The sequence below is a fragment of the Peromyscus californicus genome, unplaced genomic scaffold (genome assembly GCF_007827085.1).
Source record: "Peromyscus californicus insignis strain IS unplaced genomic scaffold, ASM782708v3 Scaffold_10__1_contigs__length_136768540, whole genome shotgun sequence".
In the NCBI taxonomy this organism is placed as follows: Eukaryota; Metazoa; Chordata; class Mammalia; order Rodentia; family Cricetidae; genus Peromyscus; species Peromyscus californicus.
Window position 1 is genome coordinate 87,684,328 of NW_026294391.1, and position 18,532 is coordinate 87,702,859.

At 38.5% G+C, this 18,532-nt stretch overlaps 1 protein-coding gene across 1 annotated transcript in view; it reads left to right on the plus strand.

Moving 5' to 3' along the window:
* The window catches only part of Il1rapl2 (interleukin 1 receptor accessory protein like 2), a 1,222,115-nt gene that overhangs the window by 504,015 nt on the left and 699,568 nt on the right, over nt 1-18,532 (plus strand). The gene's annotated exons all lie outside the window — the stretch shown is intronic.

The window sequence follows — 18,532 nt, forward strand, 5'->3', positions numbered from 1 at the left end:
CTTAAAAAGCATCAGTTTCTCATTTTTGTGCTATGCCAGGATAAGACATGGAAAAGATACAAAGGAATAGGGGGTCAGGATAAAAACTAACTTGATAAAAAACAAAATGTGGGCATAAGGTCTGAAGAGAGTTACCTACTGAAAATCATGGAGAAAAGTCAGTATGGATGTGTCCAAATTACACTGAAAAATGATAAAATAAAATAAATGTTCTCAGTGCTCAATACATAGCAGCTCTCACTTTTACATAAATGTTGGTTTCTGGTTATATTATTCTTGTTTTTTTTTTTTTTTTTTAATTTTGGTTTTTCGACACAGGGTTTCTCTGTGAAACTGTCCTGGCTGTCCTAGAACTCACTCTGTAGACCAGGCTGGCCTCGAACTCAGAGATCCTCCTGCCTCTGCCTCCTGAGTGCTGGGATCAATGCTATGTGCTATCACTCTCTGCTTCCTGTTTAATTCTTATTGCTGTTTAAAGAATCAGTTTTCGAACTGCATTTTGTTTTGGATGTAATTTGTCATTTGGAAGATGACATTATTTTTAGGCAGGGCCTGTGCTAAATTTGACAATCAATTCAGAAATCTAGCTGCTGGAATTGGGGGAGGTACTATCTCTGTATAAATACACCCACCCACTTCCTCTTCCTCTCTTCTCTTCTCCCTTCGCAAATCTGAGAGAAGATATTTGAGGTCATTTGCAGATGAGTCTTGGTTTTGTACAAAGTTAAAAGGGAGAAGAAGAGAACACTAAAAGTCACTGGTGCTAGGAGAGGCAAGGAATGCAGCCAAACGGTTGTGTGAATAAACTGAATAGGAGGCGCTGTCATGTAGGCACACACTCCCCAAAGGTTTTCTATTGTTTGCAAACATCAGTATGAACATTTCCTTTTCTAACTTCACTCTTGGAATTCAATTTCTTCTTCATTGCTTTTCCCAAGTTTGTCAGTGAGACAATTGCATTTTGCCTGGTCCCAGAGCATGTTTTTATCAGTTTTCCTAGCTATTCTTCCTCCTATCCACATCCAACATTGTTGTCTATTAAATTTACTTTCTTTACATCCACAAGTATGCTTTGTGTCCTGAATAGCATTTTCTAAGTTCTAACTGTGGTAACAACTAAATGCAACTGAATCTTAGGTGTAGTTGTTGACATTTTAAGTGACAGCTGTGAGGGATAGCAAGCTATATTTTGTAAGTTAAGAACTGTATTTACCAACCAGCTCCATGAAAACATTTTTGACTGGTGTCTCAGAATTGTGAAAGTCAGCAAGGACCTACATAAACTTAACAAATAATTAAGTGACTTGTGGGGAAAATGTGGGGATTCCCAGTTAAATGTGTGTTATCTCACTAACTGTGTTGGGTAGTCATTCCTTCATTCCTATATCAACCTCTTCCTCCTATACATTCCATTTTAAATGATTTGTATTACAAGTGCTTTTGTGCAAAGATGGCAACTTAGGGGAGAGTGTAAAAGTTAGCACCCAGAATATTTGACTGTTATATACAGTGAACTTTGCTTTCAAGCTAAGGCAGAGGACTCATTTCAGTTCTAAATGTTAGGTCAGCTTGCTTCCTTCCTAAAAAAAAAATATCTACATTGTGATGATACCAAGTTAATGTGGCATCTTTTAAAATGTAGTCTAGAAGTAGTATTAGAAGGATGCTTTGAGAATTTTGCCCAGGAAATAGGCTGCATGAATGGAAAAACAGTATACTTTTTTGTAAGTACAGGTTTCAACATCCCATAGAGTGTTAAAAAACACCTCATATCACTAGTATAGACCACTTATTCTTAATGAGGCATGTCTAGGAAACGTACAAATGCTGACAAATTACACAGAGTATAGACACATATACTGATATTACATCTCTCTATCAGATCTGTCAGGGGGTTGGGATGAGGTAAATATGGAGTAGGGCCGGAGCACCTGCGTTTTTAAATACGCTGTGGTACACTTTGATGTATAAATGAGATGGAAAATCATCTGGAGTTCAGTCTGAAGTTGCATGGCCTGTAAGTATCCCATGTGTAGCAGATTTACTTAGAAAGTACTATCTGCAAGGCATGATTCCAAGTGCTCTGTAGTTTTCACTTAATCACCATAACCCTATGAATTAGCAACTATATCACCAAAGGAAAAGAGGGTACATAGCTTTAACTAGATCAATTATTCTTTTATGGTTAGATAAAAAGATAGAAAATAATATCTCACAGAAACATATTGGCCAGGGGTTAGAGAGATGGCTTAGAATTTAACAGTACTCGCTTCTCTTCCAGAAGACCTGGTTTAGTTGTCAGCACCCACATGGCAGCCAACAAACATCACAACAGTTCCAGAGGGTCCTATGACTCTTTTGGGTTTCACAGGCACACATGTGATACACATATATACCTGTAGGCAAAACACTCATACACATGGTGTAAAATCAATAAATAATTTATAAAAAGAAATACATTGACTATTACTTTTTTAAAAATGTGGGGTTTTGGGGGGGCAGGGCCTCATTAGGTAATCTAGGTGGATCTTGAACTCCTGGTTGTCCTGCCCCAGCCTCCCAGGTACTGAGATTATAGCTATTACCTTGACTGTTAACATGAACATTGAGAAATGAGACTATATGATGATGAACTGTGGCATTAGCTAGAGGTTAGAGAAAGCACCTTGATCTTTTTTAATAAATTATGAAGAACAAGTGAATCAGCATTCCTCTCTAAATGTACCAAAACCAGTTGAAGAGCTGAAGATTAGGCTCCCTATTAAAGTTAGGATGGAAAAGAATAATAAATAAGTGTAATAAGGGAATGTTTATTCCTGTTCTTAAAATATATGTTTATGAGCTTCCTTTCCTTATTTTTTAAAAATTTATTTTACAAATCAAGGAAGATACTGGACTTTGTAACCTTTAAATGAACTCCACAGATATCAATGATAGCATGAGTTACTCCCAAATCTAGTAATCAGAATAACAGAAATCAGTCCACAGATTTAGTCTTCTGTGTGTTAATTCACAATACTAAGCTAACCTTTCAGAGTCTCTTCTTAGTCAAGCTAGTTCAGAGAATAATATAATAATCTAGTCTTAGCCCTAGAGTTCATAGCTCTATGTTCTTGCCCCTTTAAAAATTTCAGTTTCTTCATCTGTCAAATGGATAGAATTGTCCTATATGATCTTTTAAAGGTCTCTTCCAGCATCAACATTCTACAGTTTTGTTGAGAATTATTGTAGCTGGAAGTTATCAGATTCTGTTCATTCTCAGCATCAATTTGTTTCTCCCTACCTCCTGGGATCCATAAGTGAGCATTGATTAGGAGGAAGTCAGTCCTCTGTGGTGGACAGCTGACTTCTCTCACCCAGCAGAAATGAATCTGTCAAGTCTCATTAGGTGTTGTCAGGTAGCATCATGCTCACTGATAGATTGCACTAGAAGTAGTATTAGGTTGACATTCAATTATATCAGAGTTCTAAAGAAGTAGTGTATTCTCTTTTTCTTTAAAGTGTTGAGAAGGAGAAATGCAGCAAACCATGTAAATTGGTTGATTGGATGCAAAAGTTAATTGTTCCATGAATTCTAATGCTTTTGTTTTGAGGGTTTTGAAGTTGCATCTAATTTTACCATCAAAGCTGTGTCTTTTATATCTTTGTCAAAGTAGAACTAAGAAAAGGTTTGCAGAAGACCTCAATTTGGCCTTCAGAGACTGGCCTTTGTGCTTTTGTTCAAGGTGTTCCCCAAAGTGGCACAGGTGATAAGAACTTCTTTCTAAGGAAAAAATGTCCTAAGAAGAATCAAGTTGACAGTGGTAGTTAGGAAGTGAAACAGGGCTTCCCTTAATTATCCTCATCTTTTAAATAGCTATGTTACCATCTGAGGACAGAGAAGGTTCTGAGATACAAACACAGTGACAGAGAAGTACTAAGGCATGAATAGACCTACAGGAATAATTGTGTGGCTATTTCATTTCTCACCTTATACTATCTGCTTTATAATTATGATCATTTGAATATTTAAACAAATCTAATTTGATATATTTAAATTGTTCTGCAAACCCTCATTAAATTTTTCTGTACAGATTCAATCTGAAGTTATTGATTCCTGTTGTCTGACATAGAAAATTATTGATGTTGTGTTGGTAAATAAAAGAAGCAAGCTGGGGAAAAAGCTTTAGTCTGATCCTGTCAAAAGAATGTATTTAGTATAGGTTATATAAAGAAAGGGGAGTGCTTTAGTGTACAGAATGGAGGATGAGAATTCTACATTATATTTCTTTATTATTTCATTTATGTAATAGAGTAATATTAGCTTTCTATCACATCAAAGCAAAAATAAAACATTTAGTCAGAAAAATGAAGTCAGGAAAACTTAAAGTCTTTGAGGGAATTTTTTTTTCTTCTGAACAGAATTGTCTGAATTGTCAGAGTCTTCATTATCAGCTTTTCTCCTTAATCTAAAAGTTAAAAGCTATTTTTCTTATTAGGATTGATTTTCTGACTTTTTGATGAGGAACCATTGAATAATTCAAGATATTGTAAGGTTTAAAACAAGACAGAAAAGCTAGCCCAGCCATTTGTGCCAACACTGAGTAGTCAGAGCTCAGCACAGCTTATTTTGTTGTACATCAAATGGCTTTATGGCAGTCTTCCTGCCTTTATTACCTGATACTTTAAAAGTTGTTATAAATTTGGCATAGTAACCTATGGTGGTTTGAAAGAAAATGGCCCACATAGGGACTGGCACTATTAATTAGGAGGTGTGTTCTTATTGGAGTAGGTGTGGCCTTGTTGGAGGAAGTGTGTCACTGTGGGGGTAGATATTAGGTCTCCTATACGCAAGCTATGCCCAGTGAGACAGTTCACTTCATGTTGCCTGTGGATCAAGATGTAGAACTCTTAGCTGCTTTTCCAGCAACATGTCTGCCAGCATGATGCCATGTCCCACCATGATGATCATGGACTAAACCTCTGAAACTATAAGCCACCCCAATGAAATGTTTTCCTTTATAAGAGTTGCTGTGGTCATGGTGTCTCTTCACAGCAACAGAAACCCTAACTAAGACAGAATATGTTGATATTTATAAGGCTGGAGTAAAGAGTCTATTTTGCCCACAGCAGGATAGGACTTCACTGATAATCCTTATTATCCTGATATAAAACAACTGCAACAAAAGTTACTCATCCACAACTGGCCCAAACAAATCCCCTTCATAATTAATGTTTTATTTGGTAGCAGATGTTTTTATATGCTATATACTGAAGAAATTGCCAAGGGCCAGCATCCTTGAGTGAACATACTCTAGCCAGAAGAACATCTTCCCTAATTTTTTGACTTTTATAATTAGGTTAGAAATCCTAGATCTTGGGCTGGAAAGATGACTCAGCTTTTAAGAATATTTGTTGATCTTCCAGAGGACATGAGTCAGTTTTTCGCACTCATATCAGAAGGGTCTCAAGCACCTGTAACAGCTCCAGGGTATCCAACACCCTATTTCGCCTCTGTGGGCATCCATATACAGTGGCATATACTCACAAACACATACATATATAAACATAAATAAAAATAAATCTAAGCAAGTCCTAAATATTTCAAATTCTACAATTTTTCAATTTCTACAATATTTAGTTCTTTAAACTTTTAAAGAACTAAAATTCATACTTGCCAAATTACTCCATAAAGCAGAAAAGGAAACAATGCTTTCAAATTATATTTATGATACCAGCACTACATTGATCTCTAAGCCAGATAAAGATGCAATAAAAAGAAAATTATAAGCCTATCTCCCATTGACCATCGACTCAAGAATTCCCAATAAAAAGCTTACAAAGTGTATTCAACAATGGATCAAAAAAAGATCATTCACCATTATTAAGTTGGCATCATTCCAGGGATGCAGGGATGGTTCAATGTATGTAAACTGATAAATGTAATTCACCACATAAATGGACTCAAGAATAAAAACAAATCATAGGATCATTTCAGTTGGTGCCACAAAGGCCTTTAACAAAATACAAAATCCCTTCCTGATAAAATTCTGTATAAAACAGAGATGAATGCAACACATCTCTACATAATAAAGATTATGTATAACAGAATGATATCCACCACCATGTTAAATAGAGAAAGACCCAAAACATTCCCAGTAAGATACATGACAAGTGTTACCTACTTTACTAACTTCTATTCAATATAGTGCTTGAAGTCCTAACTAGAGAAGTAGTACAAGAGAAGAAAATAAAAGAAATGCAAATAGGAAAGGAAGATGACAAATTAGCCATGTTTGCTGATAAGTTGGTTTTAAACATGACAAATGCTGAACATTGGACCAGGAAACTCCTTTATCTGATAAATGCTTTCAGCAAAACAGTAGGTTACAAAATTAATGTACTAAAGTTAGTAGCCTTCCTTTATCCCAAAGACAGATAGATAAAAAAACCAGGGAAGCAATCTCATTCACAATAACCTCAAAAGTATCTTAGAAGCACAGTAAAATAAGAGCCTGTGATTAGAAGAGACCTTTGACTTTGGAACATGGCTACCTGTATAGTTGGTCACATTGTTACTATTCAGTAAACAGGTTGAAGTAAATTGACCCTTCTTGATCATACTTTTCATGTACATAATTTTGACTGAGATAAAAATGTGAGGTAAGGGAGTCTCTATAATTTCTGCATTAAGTATAAGGCTAAATAAAGACAGAGAGGGGTTTGGCCTGCAGGACATAAATTTGTTAGTGTGCAGTATTGAAAGCAAGACTGGTTTGAGTCCTAGTTCCAAGTTTGAGTCCTCATATCACACTACTGATATGAGCTTGGGAAAATTGTCTACCATCTTATTTTTTTCCAGTGTCCTCATCTATAAAATGAGGACAATCTTGCACTGTAAGGATTCAATGAAAAGTGTGTCAGGCTAAACTCATGGTAAGCAGTCGACACTGCTGCTGCTGCTATGGCTTCCTGGAACAGCAGCCTCTATGGTAACCCAACCACCACCACTATCTATCAAGGAAGGCAGATTGTGGGTGACTTAGCTTTTGACCTCAACTGCACAACATCCTATGAGATAGCACAGTTTTCCAAACCTGGGAAGTTCAGAGGTTTCCTTTGTCCAAGCAGGAATAATGATAACTCTTTGCCCATAGCTGCAGTGAAAATTAATTGGAAACATGTACTAAATCTCTGGTATGATGAGGTGATGTAGATCTGTCCATAGGAAAGTATTTCTTTAGAGTCACTACCTGTGTAGAAGATGATGTCTTTGACGTTCTGAGAGTGTTTTAACTTTGGATCTCATGAGAGATCCAGTTTTTCTGTTGGACCTTTTAACCCCTTTAGCCTCACCCCAATGACATGGATCTTGTAGCATTGGCAGATGATAATCTGGAAGTTTATATCCATGAGGTTTAGATCTGGGTTTGTTTATGGTGTTCTTGAGTCTCCCTTAATTTTCTTAGCTGTGGAAGAAATGAAGTCACTTCTATTTATGTGGTGTATGAACACTGTGTGGTTTAATTAGAGTGATGTGTTATGGTGGTACATTTGAACTACATGCATGTGACACATACAGCACTAATGACTTTAAGATCTACTGGAGCCGGGCGGTGGTGGCGCACGCCTTTAATCCCAGCACTCGGGAGGCAGAGGCAGGCGGATCTCTGTGAGTTCGAGGCCAGCCTGGGCTACCAAGTGAGTTCCAGGAAAGGCACAAAGCTACACAGAGAAACCCTGTCTCGAAAAACCAAAAAAAAAAAAAAAAAAGATCTACTGGAAATGTCAGACTCTTTTAAAAGACATCATTAAACACTAACAGAATGAAATTCTCCCAGAAAATAATACAATGTAAATTATCGTATCACTTGAAATAGTAAATCACTATTAGTGCCTGGTAATTGTGAGCAAGACCAAGCTGAACTTCTGATGAATCTAAATAGGGGAAGATGTAAAAAGGAGTGCTGGGCACTTAGTGATGAGTAAGACTCATGCTGGGCCTGCTTTAATGAACGATAACATTCATTTGTAATTGTAATCACTATAATAATGGGATGGAATTAAAGTATTTGAAAGCACAGTTCAGCCTATTAAGGAGTTTGAATATTCTTCCAGCATTTCTGTTTATAACATTAATTTGCTTAGCAAAGCCTTTCTTCATAGATAATACGAGGTCAACTTAAGCTCAGCCTGTGTCCAAATAATCACAAAACTTCAGTTTATAAGGGCCACATTAATGAGGATTTATTATGGTAACAATTCGAGAAAGAGCAAAGCATAGAGTAGGCTATGGGCTATGCTGTCTTATTTTATTCTCTTGCTTTGTTTTCTTCCTATCACAAATTTCACCTTTATTGCCACTCTACATGTGATATTAGGATTATAAAAGTTCCCTGGAAACAATCACAACTAAATGTGTGTTTTAAATAGAGACCTACTTACTGAAACTGGTTAATCTTCAATGAATGTAATATTAGTAACATAAGAAGATAATACAGAAATGTTAAATTTTATTGCTAATCTTAAATCTTGCTTTAGGGAGAAGAAAAACCTTAATACTATGGCAAAAGAGTCAAGTCACACTAGATTAACATTGGTGTACATTAATAATGAAAATAGCTGAGCCAGATTACTGTCACTTAAAGTTTTGTGAATCACAGATATGGCCTTACAAATTAAACAGCTTGAGTATCAGATAAAGAGTCTCGGCGAATAATGATTATTTTTAAAAGTTAAAACTGTCACGTTTCTCCTAAAGGAAAATTTATCACTGATGTAGGACTGCATACTGCTCACTCTAGAGCATGAAAAGAATGGGACTTGGCTAACCATAAAAAGTGTTATAAAGAAGCCACTAAAATTGATTTTCATTTAAGAAGATTACAAGTGTTTTCTTCCTTAACTGGAAAGAGTCAGTACTCTTTGGTTCTTCAGACTATTTTTAACCATTATACTATTATATAAGTATGCTTATACTATGCCCCACTTGGGGATGTTTAAGTGCCCTGTATTACCTTCACCATCAACTCCAAGACATTTCTCCGTTTAGTAAGAAGAGGAAATTATAGAAATAAGTACGTAAAAGATTTTCAGTAAGTGTACACAGAGCCTAAGTTGTGAGACAGACGGAATGAACAGGTCCCAGTTGTCCTTATTCTCTGTATGTGCTGCCCTCTGTAATTTTTTCCAACCTTAGTATGCCCAGTGGCCTCCTCTGTAGCCAAGAACCTTTTAGTTCAATAGCCCAAACAGCCTTAAGCTTCTGTTTCCCATCTGCTTTTCCGTCTTCTACTCTGTCCCAAAAAATTTACTGTCCTCAGTCCGTTTTAGCAGACTCTTGCTGTCTTTTAAGAGTGTTATTAGTAGTAGTAATGACAGGAGGAGGAATCATAATATAACAATGAAAACAGTAGCCAGTGTTGAGTATAATCACTGGTTTATTATGCTCTAGGCACTCTGTAAGTATTTTATATCCAGCACTTCATTTAATCCTCACTTTACACATGATAAAATTGAGGCTTAGAAAGATTAATTGTCTTGTCTGAGGTCCCATAGTGAATAAAAGGACTCAATTTGTTTGTTTAATTCCAAAGGGCTAGGCTTTTAACCACTACAATTCTACAATTCTATGCTGCTTTTTTAGTTGTAGGAGAAGTAATAAGAGTTAATATCCCAGAAAGTAGTTTTTAAAGTATTCTTAAAAGGCAACGTGTTTTTTTCCACCCAGTCATTTATAGTTCTTTATTAGACTTCTCTGGACATCAGGAAGCATTGGATATGAGGGAGGGAGGAAGGCAGTGGAAGTCGAGTAAGCAAAGTATAACTCACATTTGTGAACATTTCATAAAAACACGCTATTTTGTAAATGAAAATAAAAGTAAGCAGGCTGTGTATGATACATATCATTAACTCCAGCATTCAGGAGGCAGAGGCAGGAGGATCTACATGACTTTGAGGTCCCCCTGGTCTGCATGGAGAGTTCCAGGCTAGCTAAATTTATAGTGACTCACTGTGTCATACTGCAGCTTCCATGATGAAATTTTTAATTTTTTTTCTTATTTTTTTTTCCTTTTTTCTCTTAAATTTTATTTTATTTTGGGGAGGGGGGTCAGGGGCAGAAGGCAGATGCAAAGGGAAGTTAAGCCCTAAAAGCTTTGGAGAACTGTTCCTTTCTGCATTGGTGACAATCGCCTTTGATTGTTTTAAAGCCGTCTTTTGTTCCACAACTGTTTCTGTGTGTAGCTTACACAAAATTATTTGTTTGAGAACTGCAGGTTATTTTAATATTTAAAAAAACACTTTGTATCATTAAATATTTTCTGATAGTGGCACGAAGTGAGGGCTCTTGCCTTTGCATTCTTACTACTCTCCTCCAAATTCATGGCCTCCATTTTTACTGGATATGTCTGCCAGACAGAAACTTAACAGAGAAATAAGGGAACTAACAGATGCTATGACTCAAATGGACATAACAGACATCTATAGAACATTTCACCCAAACACAAAAGAGTATACCTTCTTCTCAGCACCTCATGGAACTTTCTCTAAAACTGACCACATACTCGGTAACAAAGCTAATCCTAACAGATGCAAAAAAAAATAATGGAATAACCCCCTGTATCTTATTGGATCACCATGATTTAAAGTTAGAATTCAACAATAACACTAATGTCAGAAAGCCTAAAAATTCATGGAAATTGAACGAGGCTCACCAGAACAACTTTTCTAAAAAGGCTGGTCTTACGGGACAATGCTTTTAAAAAGTGGACTCACCACATTGGAAAGAAAGATGGCAGAACAGAGCCACATGTGACAGCGTATGATGAATCTATACTCTTCACTGTGGTGCCTCAGCTAGCAGGCTGTGAGCAAAGATAGATGTGCAGCAGTCTGGAGCTCCAGCAGAACCAGGTCAATACTGAATAGGGCCGGGCTTAGGCCCACCAGTTGGCCCCTAGCATGGAGCCTCTGCTGCCTGCAACCTACAAGCTCAACAGGTGTGTCTAGTGAGCCAAGGGGTCAGTGGGCACTGAGGACAGGGTAGTTGCAGCTGTCTGGAGTTCTCATGGAAACATGTGATTATTGAATAGGGCCTGTCCTAGGCTGGCAAGTGTGGAGCCACTGTGGCTGGAACCTGTATTGCTTGCACTGCTGGGAGACAGGGAGCGTGGGGCAGTGGTGCTGCATGCTGGCAAGCCTCAGGGCAGCAGACATTGAGGGCAGGGAGTGTGCAAGAACCAGAGGCTCACACGGAACCTGCCCCCAGACACCCTGCATCGTCACATCACCCTGACTCTGGACAACAGCAGGATATCCAAGACAAGTCTTGGCAATGGTTCAGTATTTATGGTGCTTCAGAAACCAGAAACATTGAAGGAGACCAACAACTCGTTGCAATGAATATTTGCATGTTAAGCTTTTTGAGCAAAAAAAAATATACCGTGTGACACACTGCAGTTTCCAATGCCACTATGATGAACAAACATGTGATGGAGATGTGGGAAAGATGGAGCAATGTGTGTGGTGGAGGGAGGCAGAACTAGAAATGCAAATATGGGAGCAAGCATGAGAGAAGCCTGCAGTGGGTAGGGGAACATGTCCTTGCTAAGTAGGGTCAACAGGATGGTATATAGCAGCCTGGAGCTTGCACAGACTCAGCCCCCTAACAAGCTTCCTACCTGCATGATCACCCTGGTTCTGAGCAACAACAGGATGTTTGAGATGAAGAATGGCCCATTTTCTGGACTGGACTTCCTCAAAAGACCTCTATGGTCTGTGCTGTCCCTGGAGGCCATGTTGGAATCCATGGCCCACTGCCCCAAGCCATATTGAAGCCTGAGGTTCATGTGGATGCCCATGATTTGGACTGCTACTAGAAACCCTGTGGATGCCCTAGGCTTGTGCTACTGCTGGAGGCTAGATGGACATCTGTAGTCACTGCTCCTGCAGGAGGTGAGGCCATATTTGTATTTGTGGTATGGGTTGCCAACAGAGGCCATGTTGAATGTGAGTGGCCTGCACTGCCTCTGAGGTCCATGTTGCGGTCTGTGGTCCTGATGCAGCCACAGGCCATGTTAATGACTGTGGCTCATGTTACTGCTAAAGGCCATGTGAATGTCTGTGGTCTGTTCTGCCTCTGAAAGCCAAGTTGATATCTGTTAGCCATGATGCCACCAGGGATCACATTGGTGTCCCTGGTCCATGTTACCCCAGTGGCCATGTTGATGTCCTTGGCCCATGCTGCAGCAGAAGACCATGTTGATGCCTGTGGTCTGTACTGCCACTGGAAACCATGCTGAGGCCTGTGGCATGTGCTTATTGGGGGCCATGTGTATGTCTGTGAAACCATGTAGATGACTCCTATGCTCCTGCTGACTGTAAAGAGAAAGGAAGCTTCTTTTGCAGTGGTATCAATGATTGTAGACTCACAGTTGAGAAAGAGAGACATAGACAACCTATGACAACCCCTAACCTCCCCCACCCTCTTCAAAAAGAACAGCCTAGACAGGAAATCATCAAAAAGAACTCTTAAAAATTGTGATAAGGATGCTGAAATGTAGCTCTCCACAACTGATGGCTTCTGGTGGGGGTGCAGGTGGGAAAGGACTTGATTTTCTTTAAGGGGCTGGCCACTGGGAGTTTGACCATGCTCCAGAGAGAATATGGGCAACACAAATTGGATCTTCTTCTCCTTCTCCTTCTCCTCCTCCTCCCTCCTCCCTCTCCTCCTTCTCCTGCTTCTCCTGCTTCTCCTCCTTCTCCTCCTCTTCCTTCTTCTTCCTCCTTCTCCTTCTTCTTCCTCTCCACCTCTTCCTCTTGCTGATGCTGCTGCTTTTGTGGGGGGGAATGTCACAAGGGGGGGGCAGACCTGGGAGGACTAGGAATTGAGTGTGATTGGGGTACATGATATGAAATTTCCAAATAATCAATAAAAATACTATGTTTGGGAATTGAGTGTGATTGGGGTACATGATATGAAATTTCCAAATAATCAATAAAAATACTATGTTTGAAAAAAAGAAATGTTTATGTGAAAGAGATTATGTGTTATAAACAATACAAAAAGGATCAATGATATTAGTGAGTACATATGTGCATGATAATTATCTGTTTTTTATTGACTGTCTTACTGAATGTTAGGCTCATTTAATGCCTTAAGTCTGTCCTCATGCACTGTCCATCAAAAGGGCTAATTGGAAGATTAAGGTCAAAGGTTTCAAGAGAGCAATTTCTTCTGACACAAACTGCAAGTTTATGTTGTTACTATCTGGCTGAGATCACTAGGCAAACGAAGTTTGTTTGCTAAGAGGTGAAGGCCAAAGGCCATACCTGTTCTCGATGAGTTTGCATACTTTATTACAGAGAGATACAGAGAGGTCAACAAGTTGCCAGTGTCAACAGGACTGAACTCAGCATGCAGATCCAGTCAGTCCCATTGTAATGCTGGTGCCTTGCTTTTTCATTGTGTGCTCTGTGTGCCTGATAAATGACGTAGCTTTGATATGCTATACCATATTATATGCTCTCATATTTATAACAAGGAAAGATTTCACTGAAAGTCTAAGAAATAAAAAGCAGAAATGATATCCTTCTTACACGTAGCTTTACTTTTTCACAGTTCTTAAATTCAAACCTATCCTTGTGTATTGTCTCCTAGCCTATGTCTGCAATTCTAAAACGTACAGTGGAGAAAGTAGTCAGATTGTTTGTCTGGGGTAAGAGTCTATCCCACTAAGCTTCCCCTTTATGTAATAGAGCTTTCTATACATATTTACGTGGGTGCACATTCACGTATAACTTCCGTTCATGATCTGTTCAAGTCCATTTTGAATATTAAACACACCTGGACATTTTTTTCCAGGAGACATTTCATTCTTTTTAAACTTTCTTTTGTGTCTTTCACATCATGTCTCCACATCATGCTTCCTGATCTCACCCATCCTCCTCCCCCCAAATAAAACTAAATAAAATTTAAGAGAAGAAAGAGGGGGAGAGGAAGAAAGAGGAAATCTCCTCATGGAAACTGCAGTGTAATACAGTGATCCACACATTAAAACCCTTTGTCCTAGATTTTTACATGAAGACAATCATCCCAAAGAATCATTGGTTTGGTTCAAGGGTCCTGGTTTCTGCTACAGCATCAATGCTGGGCCCTCACTGAGACTATTCCTGGGCATCCTGTTGCTGCCCTGTGTAGTGGTGATCCTGCAGTCCTGGGTCCACAGGACTGACCCCCACCCCCCATGCTCCAGGAGATCATAGATGAGGTGGATGTTGGGGTGGACCAGCTCAAAACCTTGGTTCTGGGCCTGGGTAGTTGCAGGGTTGGTCAGCCCACCAGTTCTCCCTTGTCATCACCAAGGTAAACTCTCCAGCATTGCCGTGGTTAGTTCACCCTATGCAGAGATGAGCAAGGGGCGGGGCAGTTCTGCTTTCACACCCTCAGGGTTGGTTCTCCCACACCTACCCTTCAGGGCCAGCTCTATTGTGTTGCCCGGGTGAGGTGTACGGGCCAGTGCCACTTTATTTTAAAGATACTCTTGAGCATTGAACAACCATAATGACAAAGAAATTCATTTCTATTTATGAGATTCCTCACACAGATTTGTGAGGCCATCTCTTGGGATCTTCTCAAATTAGAGAACAGTCGGCCATCCTGAACACTTGTGTGATCCCACAGGATAGAAAAAGGGAAGGAAGTGAAAAATAATAAGGATAATAAGAGGGGTGGGAAACAGAGGGAAGAGAAGTCATTCTGTAGCTCTGCAGTCATCTGCACCTATTCAGAAGTGAGAAAACAGAATTCAGCAGGCCATGTCACATGGAAGAACATCAACAGCTTAAATAAAGCAGAAAAAGCCAAGGAATCTTACAACAAAAGGAGAGCAAGTCACTTGATGCCATCATTTTTGTCCCATTTCTAATGCAGAGCAGTAAGAAATTACAGTTCACCTACTTCATAGGCCAGCAGCAAAATAGTACCGTAGTCAGAAAGGTTTACAGCTAAACTTCATCATTAGTTATGTGGCCATAGACAAACTCCTTTTTCTCCTTTGAACCATAGTTGAATTATTCAACTGGCATTAAAAATCGGATTTCATAGTAAATTTACAGTGTTGAAGTAAGAGAATACACGTGACATGTTTAGCACAATGTCTGGCATAAGGTAAATATTCTGTAGATGGAATTTATGATAATGTATTGTTTTTACCTATAAAATGGACATCATTGTACTAGTTGCATCAAAAGATATTCATCTTTTGCTGTTCATTCAGAAAAGTTGACTGCCAGATCTACTCTTTATATGGTGATGAAGAGTGGTTCACGAAAGTCTGAGAACTGGAGTGTATGCTGAGCCATCATCTCAGGAGTCATAGATGGATTATTAAAGCTTTGCTATCTTGACTAATGCAATGAAAAAAATTTGAATTGCATGGTCATACATCTAGGTTTAAATCTATGCTCTGGTATTTTCATCTTATGTAACCTACAAGAAAAGATTTAGCCTTTCAGAGATTTAATTTACTTAACTTGTTCAGCAAGGGTACTAGCATATGTTTCACAAATTACAGAGTGAATATTTCTAGATATATTATGATATTTTGCCCTTCAGTATTTCCAAAGACTGAATAAATATCTTTGTAATTAGATAAATAATATAAATTTTATACAAACAATATACTCTTATATGCAATATATATATATATATATATATATATATTTATATAGTATACATGTACGTTCAGATGACTAATCCTTTCTCATTGAATGGTTTTGGTACCACTGTTCTTGAACCAATTAATTTTAAACATGTGATTTGATACTTAGATATTCAATTCTACTTTATTGATCTATTTGCTTATCCTTATGTCAGTTTTAGTCTCTTGATTTTATAACTTTGTAGTGATCTTGAAATTAAGAATTTCTAATTTTAACCTTTTAATCTTTCAGATTTGTTAGTTTCCTAGGTTTCTTTGGCTATGCATAATCATGTGTCCTTCTATATTTCATATGAAATTTAAGATTAGTCTATACATTTTTAACAAACAAATTTGATGAGCGTTAGGTGTGTGTGTGTGTGTGTGTGTGTGTGTGTGTGTGTGTTCATGCACATGTGTGCATGTGTCTGTTTTTAAAGGGTTCCATGTAACCCAAGCTGTCCTCAAACTCACTATGTAGCTGAAGATGGCCTTGAACTTATGAACCCCTTGCATCTATTTCCTAAGCACTGGGTAACATGTACCCATGTTTCCTAAGTACAACTTGGCTAGATGGAATTTTGATTAGGAGTTTCATTAAATCTATGGTTTATTTTGGAAAGTATTGCCATCATCATCATCATCATCATCATCATCATTAAACTTATTCTTTGAGAGCTTCACACATGTACATAATATATAGATCACTCTCATTCCCTACTACTCCCTTTTTTACTATCACCCTTGTGTATTCCACTTTTTCTCTATACACATTTCTCTCGCATTCACTCATTTTATTTTGTGACTCAAGTTGAACCATCTGTGTGACTGTGGGTTTGGAGTTGCTGATTGCAACCTGGTGGGCCCAGTGGTGAGTATATAACTGAACACAAGGGTCCTCCCTCTTCCAGAATCTGCTCGTAGTTAATAGTTTAGCATTAAAAGGGGGAACCACACAAGTCTCTTCCCTTTCCATGACTTCTTGTTGGCAGAAGTTCAGTTCCAATTACTTGCAGTTGTGAGTTCTTGATTGCAATGGTTATATTGAGTCAAGAAGATGGCATCTCACAACACTTCACTCTATCATCTTGTACTCATATACTTTCTGACTGATCCTGTACAATATTTCCTGTGCCTTTAAGGGGGTGATATAAATGTCCTTTTGGGGGGATGAACCCATAACTATCTCTTATTTTCAGTACCTTAGATAATCAGAAATCTTATGCATTCACTGTGTAGTTCACTAAAAAAAGTGGTTTCTCTGATTAAGGCTGAGAATGTCCCCCCCCCATGGGTATAAACATTTACGAGGCAGCTGGATGCTATGTCATTTTCATTACATAAAAGTAGTAAGTGCTCTATTTGGGCCTATGACCCCCCGCCTCTCCAGTCATGAGCTGTTAACCAGACTTACAATATCAGACATGGGTTCCTTTCCATGAAGCATACCTTAAATCCAATCAGAGGGTAATTGATTTCCCCCCACAACAGTTGTGCCAGAATTGCACAGGAGGGCACATCTTTCCCAAGTGGTTATTTTTTTGGTTTATAAGGTTCGCAGCTGGCTAAGGTCACCTATGCTCTTCTCCCTCGGTTCCATGTGTAACATCTTCTAGGACTTTGAAAGTTAGCCAACAGAGAAGAAACTTCCAGTCCAGCACAGTTCTAGATTTCTTTCTCTTTATCTTACAACCAAGGTGTCTGACATCTTCAGCAATAGGGTCAGATTTTCTAGTTTTGGTAGGTAGCCAAGAGGACCAAAAAGAATCTTATTGTTTTTTTTTTTTTGTTTTTTTTTTTTTTTTTTTTTTTTTGGTTTTTCGAGACAGGGTTTCTCTGTGTAGCTTTGCGCCTTTTCCTGGAACTCACTTGGTAGCCCAGGCTGGCCTCGAACTCACAGAGATCCGCCTGGCTCTGCCTCCCGAGTGCTGGGATTAAAGGCGTGCGCCACCACCGCCCGGCGAATCTTATTGTTTTAAGCATTTTGAATGCCTCTTCTGTGGATGTCTCCCACGCCCCTGGATTGAGAATATTGTTCAGTATCCCACTGTTAATAGGAACAGCTCTATGTAGCTATGCAGGGTAACTCCCTTAAGTCTCTCTTTTGGTTTTTATTGAGATTATAAGATAGTAGGTTTATATATGGTAGCCTTTTCGTTATATTCTTTGCTTTGATTAAACTCCCCACCAATTGTCTTTGTCTCCATAATCCCCTTACACCCCAATTTTCCAAAACCTTTCTGCCTCTAGCTCTCTCCCCCTTACTTTCCTTTTAACTATATCCTGTTGCCTCCCCACACACTTAAGGCAACCCTACTTGGATGTCCCCATTTATGCTATTAAAAAAGCCTGTTTAGTGGTACATACTATTAAAGTTTGTATGAAAAAAAGTTTACTTGTTTAACATTCATGTGCTGTTTGTTTTGCAGCAGCTATAACTGGAAAATTTCTTTTATGATTCGCTGGATGTGTTGTGATATTCCTCTCAAATCCTTCCTTTTTTCTGATTCTGAGTCCTTTTTTTTTTAACTTAATCCTTCCCTTACCCCACAAATTTACCTTAGTAGAAATAAAAGCAATAGACATAGGACACCCATCACATGATAGTGAAATTGATAAGCCTTTCTACAGAGCATTGTAGTTGTATTTGTTTTGAGATATGCAACTTTATGCCTGGAATCATGGCAGGAACTAGAACATGTGCTCATCAAATAAGGGAAAGGAAGTGTATGTCTTCATTTTGTCTACCTAACTTCCTATAAAAATAAAACAGAAAACTCATTACAGAAAGATGTATGAAAATACTTCTGAGATAGCATATTGCAGAAATGTGTGCTTCTTCGTCCTCTCCC